The sequence below is a fragment of the Manduca sexta genome, unplaced genomic scaffold, assembly GCF_014839805.1.
Source record: "Manduca sexta isolate Smith_Timp_Sample1 unplaced genomic scaffold, JHU_Msex_v1.0 HiC_scaffold_3527, whole genome shotgun sequence".
NCBI classification, from domain to species: domain Eukaryota; kingdom Metazoa; phylum Arthropoda; class Insecta; order Lepidoptera; family Sphingidae; genus Manduca; species Manduca sexta.
In genome coordinates, this window is record NW_023594605.1 from 1 (window position 1) to 13,268 (window position 13,268).

Here is a 13,268-nt window from a genome sequence, read left to right on the forward strand (position 1 = left end):
ACGAAATATACATGGCAGAGAGTGTGTGCATCTGTTACGCCTCTGCCTACCTTTCGGGTATTAAAGGCATAGTGTGTGATGTTAGATACCTAATCTTAACAGATTACTCTTTTATCATGACAGTTGAACCTATCAATCAAAACATTTAACGACAATGGTTATACAATTTCGCATTACTTGTTTAGAATTACACAACATAAAACGAAATGTGTTATAAATACCATGGATATGTGAGGCTCATACCAAAATCAGCGGGTGTACTTCTTATATCTGCAACGGCTCGTAATTGGCTTTACTTAACTTTACTGGTGGTGGGTCTCTCATATTATGTCAGAATCCGCCTGGGTAGGTACCACCGCAATGTCTATTACTGCCGCCAAGCAGCAGTGTGTAGTCACTGTTGTGTTCCGGTTTGAACGACATTGTAGCCAGTGTAACTACTGGACATAATGTGACTTAATATCTCACGTCTCAGGATGGCGACCGCAGTGGAATACCAAAGAATACTTTGTATTTCAAAGTGTTGAATGGTGTTTCTACTGTTTATGGGCGGTCGTATCACTTATCAGGCGAACGGCAAGTTCGTCTCGTAATTTAAAGCAATAAAAACTGTTGTGTTTAGGTCGTCCTATATTTGTGGGCTATTGATAGCTGTTAGCAGCCCAAAATAAAATAAAATATCTAATAATGTTGAATAGTCAAACCATATTTACACTTATCTATTCGTCATTTTAGGAGTAGAACAGTTATGGGACGGGAACGCTTTATTTGCTTCTGGAACATGTGTACGAAACACAACAGAAAATCTGCTAGTCAATTTGCTTTCAAAGTTAGACTATGCAAAATTTCTTTGAGAAATTTATCTGCTTTTATAATTATGTACTTACATTTAGATAAAAGTTATCACGGATTAAATAATGACGGTGTACACCCGCCTAAATATTGTATATTCATCATCGTGTTATTTTATATTATATATTCGTGTATTTATATATGCACTCAAAAGTAATGATAACATTTCGTGGTTAATACTCTCTCGAATCAACATAGATTATTAAGAGGATAGTCAGCTGGGAAAATTTTGTTTTCATCACGAACTTAAAAGAAAAAGCGGTGGTTACGGTAAAACTTAACTGAAGACGATATATAATTGTTGCTGTTTTACTCTCTAAAGAAGGGAATGAACAACGCCTCATTAGAGTTTATTTGAGTTCATTTTGGCTTTACATAATTTTATTATGAGTTTTATATGTGGCTTGTAATTTTACTTTAAGCTTCTTGATTTAAATACATTTAGTATGGAACTAAACGTTGTTACGATCGCAGCGACTATAACTAATCCTAGTATAGCCAGCCTCAGCGTTCAACATTACTTGTGTCCGAAACAAAAAGTTGTTTTAACTTTATTGGACATTCCGATAACTTCTTAAACAATTTCGCATGTAGATTAAGTATAAAAACATTGCGCATAATCTTTAGTTCATATTAAAATAATCACACAACGAAAAATATTATAAATATTTTATTTACACAAATTAGTAGATTAAGTATAAAAATATAAAATTAAGTATAAAAATATTTTATCGTAAAATTATTATAAAATAAATATAAAATTACAATAAGTAAATTCTAATGATTGAAAATAGCCACAAAGAGAGAGATGAGAACAAGTAATCCAGCGGTTAAGGATTTGGCGCCACTGGGTGGCCCGTAATTCTCTTTCAGCCAATTTTCGACGATGCCTGCATTGCTATTGCTCCAAGCGATGGAGGCTGCGATATTCTCTCTAATAGCGGCGATGGACGCACGCTCTCCGGCTGAGAAGATGCTCTCGTGTCGCCTGACCAGCTCATCGATCTGTAGAAAAATAATGCCATATTATTTTGTGTTGTTAATGATAGAATCTAAATCATAGGGTATGATGATTTTGGATTTTATCACTTTTTTATATATTTTTCTCCCCTTTCTCCCAACGTTTGGTAAGGACGAGAAGTGTGAATGTGAAGGCTACCACCCTCTCATAGTTGTGTGAGGCTCGTGCCCAGCAGTGGGACAGTATAATACAGGGCTGATGTTATTATGTTATATAATTTAGTAATCCATCTAACATTTGTAATTCAGATATTTTGGGTTTTCCTTGTCTAAAAACACCAAGATACAATAGTTGAGGAAAATGTGACCAAAACCTTTAATTTCCTTTCAAATCAATCACGCATATCCGTTTTATGGTAAAACATATTTAAATTTAACTAAAACGCTAAATAAAATCGTAATTCGTAAAAAATGCATTGTCTCATAAATTGCAATTGGAAACTTACTTTTTCATTATGAGCGCTTGTGGTCAGTCGTCTTGCAAAGGTGTTCAGAATGTTAGTTGTTCCTGTAAGACCCTGGACCCTAAAGACAAAAGACATATATTAATATAGAAATGAGATCAAAATACTAAATCGATAAATACAGATAACAATTGGATTGCAAAAAAATTGGAGAGTTTATTATAGCCACTGCGCTGTTTGCAGTATATTCTGTTAAAGTATGAACAGATAAATCAAAGTTTGACGTATCTTATCTCAACGTACACTTTGATCAAATTCTTTGCTTGTCACTGAGCATTTAACACTTTGATTTATTTGACAAAATGTTTTGTTGCATACAACTTATACACCAGAATCGTATAAATACCATATGTATTGATTTCCATTTTTTTATTGCTGTGAATGACGAGATGAGCTTGCTGTTCGACTGATGGTAAGCGATACGACCGCCGATAAAATTAGGAACCACTTTTATTCTACTGCACTCGCCATCTTGAAACGTGAGATATTAAGTCTCATTATGTCCAGTAGTTACACCAGCTGCAATGTCCTTCAAACCGGAACACACACGGCGACTTCACACTGCTGCTTGGCGACAGAAATTGACATTGCGGTGGTACCTACCCAGGCGGACTCTCATATTTGGGAGACCTACCACCACCAGTAAAACAGGTAAGCATTTTTCACTTCTTAATTTAATTTGTTATTACGTAAAGTAAAATTCTTTTATATCTTATAATATCTAGTGATCGTACATTATGGTGATGGTGTATACCTGGGTTGTATTCTGTGGAAGTTTTCAACGACAAAGTCCAAAGCGACGTTCATGCCTTCAGGGCTGGAGTTGATGACGGAGACGGCGATTGAGTGTCTGTCCTGCTCTCGCACTGCAGAGTTGTCATCGATGATTTGGTTCAGATAGCTGGGAAAATAATTTTACCTTGTACAATACCAGAATCTTATGAAAAGAAAAGAAATTAATCCAAAGAAATATTTGCAGCAGTTCCTATACTTACAAGTTACGACGTTCAGCATTGCTAGTGCATCCCAGGGCACTAAGCAAGATGCTCTGCTCGCTGGAGTCGGACGTGCCTAGATACATGTTCCAGAGGAAGTTGAAGTTCTCCACGTTACCGGCGCGTAGACTGGAGCAGTAGACCGGTCTGGATGTCAGGGTTGGGGAGCTGGTCTGTGATAAATAAATTTATATTACACACACGAATTTTGATATATTTGAGAATTTTTGTTATGATGTGTATTAAATATTGTCAATACTTAACAACAACCTTAAAATACTCAGATCCATAATAAATAATAGTAAATTTATAAAAACTAGCAAAGAATTTTGGCGTAATATATATTATAATAAACATAATAAATATTTTGGCGTTTTCAAAGAAGTCGGAATAATTTACTACATTATTTTCATAATATTTTATAACCTCTAATTATATCGCTTACTGCTTCTATTTATTCTATACTACATAGAAGCAGTGACGTAATATCTTCTCAGATTGATGGTTCGTGTTTACCTAAACCACGCTCTGAGCGTAGATATGACTGGGTTTTTTTGTTACAAAAATGATGTTCAATCATATATGCTACAAGCAAAAGATATGAAACAACAATATTTTTGTTGACAACTACTAAATGAGAATCCGATATTTACTAGATATTGTTATAAGACACTTAAACAATAATATTAATGAAGTTAGTGCTTAAATTATACAACTTAGTAAGTGTTAAATGAAAAATGTTATGTTTTTATTCCTCAGTAGTTAACTTAATGAGTTTAGACGGTGAGGTAATAGAATCAGTGAAGACTCAATATCGTTACAAAATACACAAATCCAAAAGTAAATTTTATCAATGACTAGAATTTTAGGTACGAAGCAGTAAAGCAAATTCCCTGGAAAAACTAATTAGGTAACAACACTTACTAGGGTTATTCTTGAAAGCTTGCAGGATTTCCTGGGCCCTGCTGATGCACCGCTGGTTGCCAAAACGGCAGTTAATGTCCAGAATAATGTTCCTGTGGTAAGGAGTGACGAACTCTTCGCCAGATTTCACATCAAAGCCAAGGTCCTCGAACATAGGAGCAGTAAGGTTGAGCAGGTAGTACTAAAAAGAAAATTTAGTTTAACACTTTAGATACTTTCATTGTGCGGTTCTTTTGCTTTCAATACATCAGAAGTCATTTATTTACTTTAGCTTAAACACACAACCAGCCTCTTAAGGGAGTTTAATTCAGCTGCAGAATTCGAAATCTCGTACGTTTCGGAGCTATTTAAATTTTTAGCAATATTCTTTCAATGGATGTCACATGTCAGATCATTAAAATTAACTAGAGCAGTATCCTACTAATGATAGCCTAGTTAGGAGCCTGGAATGGACTGCTGAGACGAATCTTTGTAGGTCTGCAGACAGTCAGAGGACTTTACTAAAAATCATATGTATCTTTTGTGAAATCGCTTGCTTTAACGGTGAAGGAAACTTATTGAGCAAACTTGCAACCTGAGAAGTTCACTATAGAAATTTTGAGGGTAACTAGGCCGTACTTGGCCAGCGTGGTGTCAAATCCTTCTCAGTAGTAGAGGAGCAGTCCAGCAGTATGCCAGTATATAACACAGGGCTGATATTATTATTAATATTAACAAAGCAAGGAAATTATTTTATGGTATAACTTACCCTGTACAGATTGTAGGAATTGGCGCCACTAAGGACGATGTCCAAGTAGTTGAAGGCAGGGTTGGCAGCAGCCCATGGGATGTAATCTTTTTCCATCTCCAAGTATCTTGAGATTTCGAAGGCGTTTTTGTAGTGCTGTAAATATAGGTATTTTTATAGTACGTTAGGATACTAGCATTAGAGTACCTTATAATAAATACTGAATAATTAATCCTATCAAACGTGAGGAGCTTAGGGTCTACTTCGAAAACGAACGTCGAAACGTCGGTCCGAAACGAAGAAATGACGAACTTCGGATTTAACTTTACTACCAAATTCCTTCGGATTCGTCACGGTTCTGTAGCTTAGCTTGGTGGTAGCATCAATTCCCCATATTTCTTTTGAAAGAAAGAAGTGGAACATTGTCCTCGCAGGTGGTTTTAAAAAGGAATGGCGAAGCCCTATAAGTTCTTACAAATTTCATGTTTGAAATATTGCAATGAACGGATCGGATACGCTGTCGAATCCGTCATCGGATCCGTAACACTTCGTAGTAACAAAACGTGCGATCCGTCAGCCGAAACTACGGATTTCGTTTTTCGAAGTAGACTCTTAGGTCACAAAATAGCTGAACAAATAAAAACTAATAGTTTAAAAAATCCGAGGCCTATATCGCCGTGTAGACGGGTTTTATGGGTAGAGAGCTGAAAGTACAGCTCAAATTTATTTATCAAATTATTTCATTAACATTATTAAGTTTTTATCTTCTAGCTCGGTTATTACTAAACGTGATGCGAAGTAACTTAATCCAAATTAGTGCAGACTTAAGAGAGATGTTGCAGCTTGGCGGGTTATCTTACGAAATGTATTCTTTATAATTTCGAAATGTTTATTCCGGGTTTCATGACAGCAAAATAAATTTATCAAACAGCAGCCACAACGACATCACATAGTCAGTAACAGATAACCTCTTCGTGCAATTTACGAAGTAGCAAAGCCATGTGATGTTACAGATTTTCCGCATAAAATAAATCCGAGGGCGAAACATCCAATGTCATACACACAGACACATTAAGCATTTATTCCCGAAGGAGTATGCAGAGGCGCAACCAGGACACCCACTTTTGCCAAGTGTGTTCCGTCCCATGATGTGATGGGGGGCGAGCCTATCGCCATGTCGGCCACAAATTCCTACCTACGGGCTGATACTGGGCAAAACACCCAAATATCACTTTGGTCAACCCAGGATTTGAACCCAGCACCTCAAAGCGCTGTACCGCGTATGCAGTACAACTACGTCACCGAGACAGTCATCCAATATCATGAACTTCGATAGCACGAGTATTTGCTTAGACTACCTCGGCCGGTTCGATTTGGTTCGCAAACTGATACTGATGCTGAATATTCAGTAAAATAATATAGTTGTCGATAACATGAACGTTATCTTGATGTTTATTAAGGAATACTAATTTTGCAGGGTTGTGATCTTTGCTGTTCATTACGAGATATGGGAGTTATTACTTAGTGAAAGGTTTATTTGGCTTTCATTTGATTCATCTATTTTTATACTAAGGTGTTTCTTGTCCCCGAAACCTGTGTGTGGTTGCCACCGATTTGTGTATGAACATATATATGGTCAGGTAAGATATTGTGTACTCGAAAAATCAGAAGCGATTCTATTACCGATATTGTTGGCACTAAAATATTTACATGTAGTGTACTTAGAAGGTGTCTTTTGCTCTCACTCTATCCAACTGTGAAAACTGCATGACAATATGTCTAATAGTTTCGAGTTATGCTACCAAACAGAAAAATCTTTGATTTTTATTTAGTTATCCTCTTACTTTTTATTTCTTCTCTTTCAATGTACAGTCACACTGGGTTCTACTTCTTTATTATATGTGTAGATTGGGTTTGTATCTGATATTATGATAGGTTCGCCTCTTTTAGGTCGTGATGATGAGGTTAACATTTTTAGTATTGTGGGTGTGCTAGTGAGATCTATTTAGATCACATTCATATATCTTGGCAAAAGCGGCTTTCACCATAGAACCATTATTGGGGTACATGCCAAAAAGATATTTTGTCATGTAAGTAGAGTGGATTGGCAAAGATTTTGTTATTTATTCTATGTTACACCTAACAATTAATATTTATTAATTTTAAGTTATTTTGTTCTATGTTTTAATAATGTTTATGATTGTTTTTTAATTTTAAATTAATAATAGGTACCCCACATTGTCGCATTGGAATACTTTTTAATAACTGTGTGTGAGAAAAATAAATAAATAAATGTAACGAAGGTATCCGCTTTCGATTTAAATCTCGAGCTCTTCGCGGACTCGTACGAATAACGCACTGCCATTGGCTCCCGATGACGTGATGCTTACGTGTGAACTCTGTCACAAGGTGGCGGTGGATGACAGGGCGCGCACGACTAGCCCCGTGTGATGTATACATATTTGTCTCCTAAGTAATTGTTTTCTCCCAAATAAATATAGTTTTGATTGCTGTACGAGTTTTCACTTGTTTATATAAAGAAAAAAAATTGTAGAATTGGGTTACAATATCTTATACTGTTACAGATAATTGTGTTAATTCACGTCAGTCAACATTCTATCTTGACCCTAGTTCCCTGTCTATCAGGCACTGTGAGGCGCTTTGTCATGCTCGTTTAAAAAGTTCATAAAAAATACTTACACAATTACTCCCTCCGTGATTGCAAAATATAAGAAAATTTTGTATCAATTATAATACAAATAAAGTAAGTGGATCGCTGGTTGTTAATGCATCAGGTATATCAAAATAGGTTTAAACTCGACTCAGACTGATGGTGTAAGTTAGAAACGATAAGCACGTGGGTAAACCGAAAATTAATTTTATGATAATTTAAATTATTCCATAGAAATAATAACACAAAGATTCTTATATACCGTAACGTTCGTAAACCGCTAATATTGATTATTAAAAGATAATTATAATTGTGAATTAATGCTTTAAATAGATTAAACCCATCGTTTTATAAATAATTTAGAAGATTCATTCATTCACCTTCCCTGAACATCGCATAAGCCCAAATTCCGATTCTATACCATCCTAGACCTCTCATATCTTAAATTCCTTCATCAAGACAAGAAACTCGTCATTACTTCTTTGAGCTTGAACTCCTTCGATTGAAATTCCAAACTCCTCTCTCTCATACATTGGTACACAACCAAAACCCGAGCTACTATCGTGTCCGTATTCGCAAACTGTAGTTAATAACCATGATACTGTTTTATTCCACTCCAATTATCTTCAATATTGAAATTGCCTTGCATTTCTCGGAGCACTTGGGATACATTTTAGGGTATTGTTTCTGCAAAATGAGGGGGGGTTTGGAAGTGGAAAACGGGGCAACCGCCGTGGGCCTTGTTTTTTTTGTTTTCGCCATTTAGGACTACCACTGTCTACACACAACACTTTTAGTTGAAAACTCATTGGGAACGTTCGCGTATAACAATAGTATGCCATTTGCTGGTGGTTGTATATTTTATATCCGCCTGGATAGCGACCCACGTAAGTGTGTCACGTTCCGGGATCAGCCTGTGTATATCCAGTTCCAACAGGCCGGCATAAATGTGTCAACTGTCGAGACGTAATCATCCCTCGTCAGTCGACATTCTATTGGACCCCACTCTACTTACCTTTAGGTGCAGTGGCGTAATTTTGGTATAAAATATATATATATTTGTGAATAAAGAGACGAGTAACATTCCTCCAATGAAACGCCATAACTGATCACAAATAGCATGCCATCAACAAATTCATACATTCTTTTAAAATCTGCCTCGTTCATTCTTTCGATAATCCTGATTGTAAAATTTGATAGGCTTTAAAAAACGGCTTTGAGTCTACGAATAACACTACAATTTAATTGCGGTATGCAGTATTTTCAGTATTATCAAATGTCGATTAGGCTAGGATTTAGTAAATATCCCGCTGATTACGTTCCAACTGGTAACTGCCAATGATCTCAATAAAAGACAAGGCAGATTGTAAAATTACAACTATTACAGTATGCTGGCTATTTCATGCCTTACGCCTGCTACGATTTTTTGCAGCAACAAATAGACTAATCGATTCCCTAACTCATACTTGTAATGACCATAGGCGTTCTAAGTTAATTTCTACCGACATAATTGTATTATTTTGACTGCCCAACACCGGCACAGACCTTTATATACTCGATTAAATATGGACGGCTCTGAATTTTAGTGAGCGTTTTTGTTTTACTATAAAATTAAGATGTTAATGGATTGAACATGAGGTACTAGCTGTTGTCTTCCAAAATATTTGTATAGTCATATCCGGAATAAAAGTCAGGAACTTCATTTATCTAGATAGTATCGAAGCGTTTCTGCATTTCAGTATCTACGATCTTAGAAAGGAAGTAGCAATAATATTGCCTTCAAGTCTTGATAAATTTTATCGTAATCCAAACTTGAGATCTGACTTCCATAAATTACGCCATCGTACATTTATAACGATGTCTTCAATTTATCATTGCTTGAATCAGTAACAACGTTCGTTATGGACTTTATCAATGGAAGCTAATCCGAGGACTTGAAAATTTCAATTCTTGACAGGTAAATACAGGTAGCCTAAGTAAAGTTTCAATGATATAGGTGTGCCACATTTTCCACTACAGCAATCCATTGGATTTGATTTTACGGATTTTCTTTCCAAATGTAAATAATTAAATGATTATATTTACCAGACGTCCGTTCCTGGCCAAGTTGAATGCGTCGTCGACAATCTGAGCACGGTTGAGGACATGGATGATCTCGTGAGAGTTATTGAGGACTCGCGCCAGAGCGACCCAGTTTTCGACGTCGTAGTTGACACGGTAGTAGCCTAAAACAAGAACAAATCAAGGGTCATGAAGATATTAATTGACTATTATTAACAATATTTGCCATCTAATAAGTAGACTTCCTATTCTAATTATATTTCTTATGATAATGGTTTGGCTATCGATGCACTCTATTTTACGTCATAGGATCCTTGGATAACGATTTCAATTATTATAGTTTATCTTAATTATTTAAAAACAATAGCTATCTCACCAGTCTGCTGCTTGTTGAAGATGTACCAATCAGCATTGGAGAGGCCAGGAACGTCAACGGCGGTGGCGGGGAAGGTCGGCAGGATCCAGGCTTGAGGGCTGGTATCACTGAAGTTCACGTTTGAGGATATAACCCAGTTTACAGGCACGTGCCAGCGGTCAGTGGATGTCAGAGACCGGTCGGTGAGGTAACGTTCCTAAAAATAAAACAACTTAATAAGGTATATCCATTCTCCAATGACTAGTTAGTTGGCTTGTTACCTTAATTACAATGATAGATGAAAGTAGTAGAAAGAAGGATTACCAACTACGTTGATTATACACAATGTGACAGTAGTAATTATTAAATGAATAAGATAAATTTCAAGCAAGTGGGAATTAATCATTACAAAGTGCCAATCATCGTCAGACGCCATTAATAATTTAACGTCATTTAAATTAATTTCTCGAAGGTTGACAGTGACAATTCATGAACTGAGTTAACACACAATTTTGTCCCATTACGAACAAATTAAACGGGAAGAAATTGTTTTTGTCGTGTTGGTAATAATCCTCGAATTTCAATCGTCAGCATTCCGGTACTTGGTTCCGTCGCGTCGGCTTCATCCAACACAAGCTTATTAACTTTAACGAGAGTTAAAATCTCTTTGTGTAGTGGAATGAGAGATAATTTTGCTTCGCTCTTTACATTTTTTGTTACACTTGGATTTGTTATAGGCGTGAGTATCATGTAATTGAGATTTAGATGTAAGTTCAAAGAATTTGTTTAAATTAATGAGTTATTAATTTAAATTTAAATTTTATTTATTTTATCGCATATTTGCTTAAAATGTATAGACAAGTCAATTAAAACAAGTCAATTAAAAGAAAATGATCTAACTAGACCATTTACTACATTAAGTATAAAATTATATTAATATCACAAATTAAATTTCTAGATATCATATTATAAATTCTTAAGGAATTAGAAGTATGAAGAGAAAGGTAATGGTTTAATTAAATGGTTTGCATTTCGACAAAGACATAAAACGAAAATATATTTGACGACGATAAAGTTGTTTTAACACCTGGCTTAGATTATACAAGGATTGTTTTAAATGGTTGAGCATGAGGTTGTCGGAAATATTATAAATGAATTCGCAAATATAATTTCAATTTTAAACTCATAAACGATACTAAAATATGAAGTTTGTCAAGTATGTTAATAAGCTATGTCATTAAGTCAATTGCTTAGTGCTTTTTCTATACGATATCGGCGATGATCAGAGTTTGATCTCCGTTTAGAAATTAAAAAGAGCTTTATAGTTAAACACAGAAGAAATTTATCGTTTTCCTTGATATCTATCTTGTTATAACAGTCTACAATTAGCAAAATATTACTAGAAGACCGGGAGGCGTAGCTTAGCTGCAACTATAACGTAGGATTATATCGTCTTTGGTTTAAAATGGCCAGCTCGCGCGGACCACTGCGTCGCCGATATTTTTCAGCTATCATTAATTGTTGGATCGGACGGACGGTTGCGCAATCATTTCGCTAGCTATATTTTTGTGTTCCTGATTATTTGTAAATTTGATTCAAATTATTTTCTTTTGTAAATTAGTAAAGTTTTTTTTGTCATAAGTCACTATTTTGGTTCTGTGTTAATTTATCTAATAAATAAATGTAAAAACCCTAAATCTACTATAAACTAAATGTGAGATTTGAAAAATTCCACTAATATAATATTTACCTGGGCTACAAACACGGAGTCAGCATTGGGCGCCGTCCTCCTAACAGTGAGGACAGGGAAGCCTCCTGAGTGCTCCATTCAGTCATGATAGTCGAGACGGGTATGCGGATGCTGTGACTGCACACACCGAGGGCGTGCGGGAGGGCAACGTAGAGATCTCACGGAGCGGCAGCGGCGCGAGAGCTGTGAACAAAACTTGCTTTAGGATTTTGAACTCTATAGCAATTTCAATAGAAAAGACGGAATAAGTGGGGTAAGTTACATTCTAGTTTAAATTAAACAAAAATTATATTCATCGATTAAATAAATAAAATTAATTTATAGTTAGTATAGAATGAATAAGATTAATAATTATTAAGATAACTTACTTGGCTTTGATGTAGATGACCAGACCTCTCCTGAAGATCTCAGGTGTCATGAAATGCTGCAACATCCGAATAACGGAACCAGCTGAAAAAAAAACAATAATGAAGTGCCTGGAAGCGTAGCTAGAGACATTTTGAAAATGTTTATTTATATATCAAGGCTAGATTCTAGAATTTTAATATTGAAAATTTATTTCCTACATAAGTCATTCAAGATTATTTTTTATGCAAGCTTCAGTTAATGTTGCCTTATATATTAATTTTGAAAATTTCAATTTTACTATACTTAATTTATACTTCAATACTATTATATAAAGCTGAAGAGTTTGTTTGTTTGAACGTGTTAAGCTCGGGAACTACTAGTTCGATTTGAAAAAAATCTTTAAAGTATTGGAAAGACCATTTATAGAGGAGGGCTATTGGCTATAACGTTTCCCTATGACTAATAGGGACGGAGCATAAAGCCTAACAGCGAAAAATATTCCTATTGAAAGCTTCCTTTGAATGCGCTGCGTAAATGGTTAAATTTATACAACAAACATGTATGACCGAATTTTATTTTTAAATAGTTCTAAAATATATATTTCAAAACAAAGTCCCTCACCGCATCTGTGCCTGTCTGAGCGCGATAAACTCAAAAACTACCCAACGGATTTTGATGAAATTTGCTACAGAGATAATTTGAGGCCCTGGGAAGGAACAAGGTTACTTTATATCCCGGAAAAATATATAGCGGGACTTTTATTCCGGAAAATTCTTTCACGCGGACGAAGCCGCAAGCAATTGTTATATAACTATCCTTTGCTCCCAACAATAAAGGCCACTACGCTATATCAAGCTTGCGAATTGTGGCCCAAAAACGTAGATAAAATACTTGAGCTTCTTCCTAATCGTTCCTGGATAATGGAATGAGGTTATATACTTATAAATTCACCTTAATCGTTAAGGCTTAAATATTCTATACTAATGTTTTTGATTTACAACAATTATTAAGTGCGTGCATATTAAATCGTTTTAAATGACGTGAGCTACTTCAACCCCAGACGTTACTGCCAAACATTAGGATAAAATATAATACCACTAC

At 35.4% G+C, this 13,268-nt stretch overlaps 1 pseudogene; it reads right to left on the bottom strand.

Annotated features, from left to right (window-relative positions):
- Positions 1-1,557: 1,557 nt before the first annotated feature.
- LOC119193020 lies at positions 1,558-12,269 on the bottom strand (annotated as a pseudogene).
- Between the last annotated feature and the right edge of the window lie 999 nt (positions 12,270-13,268).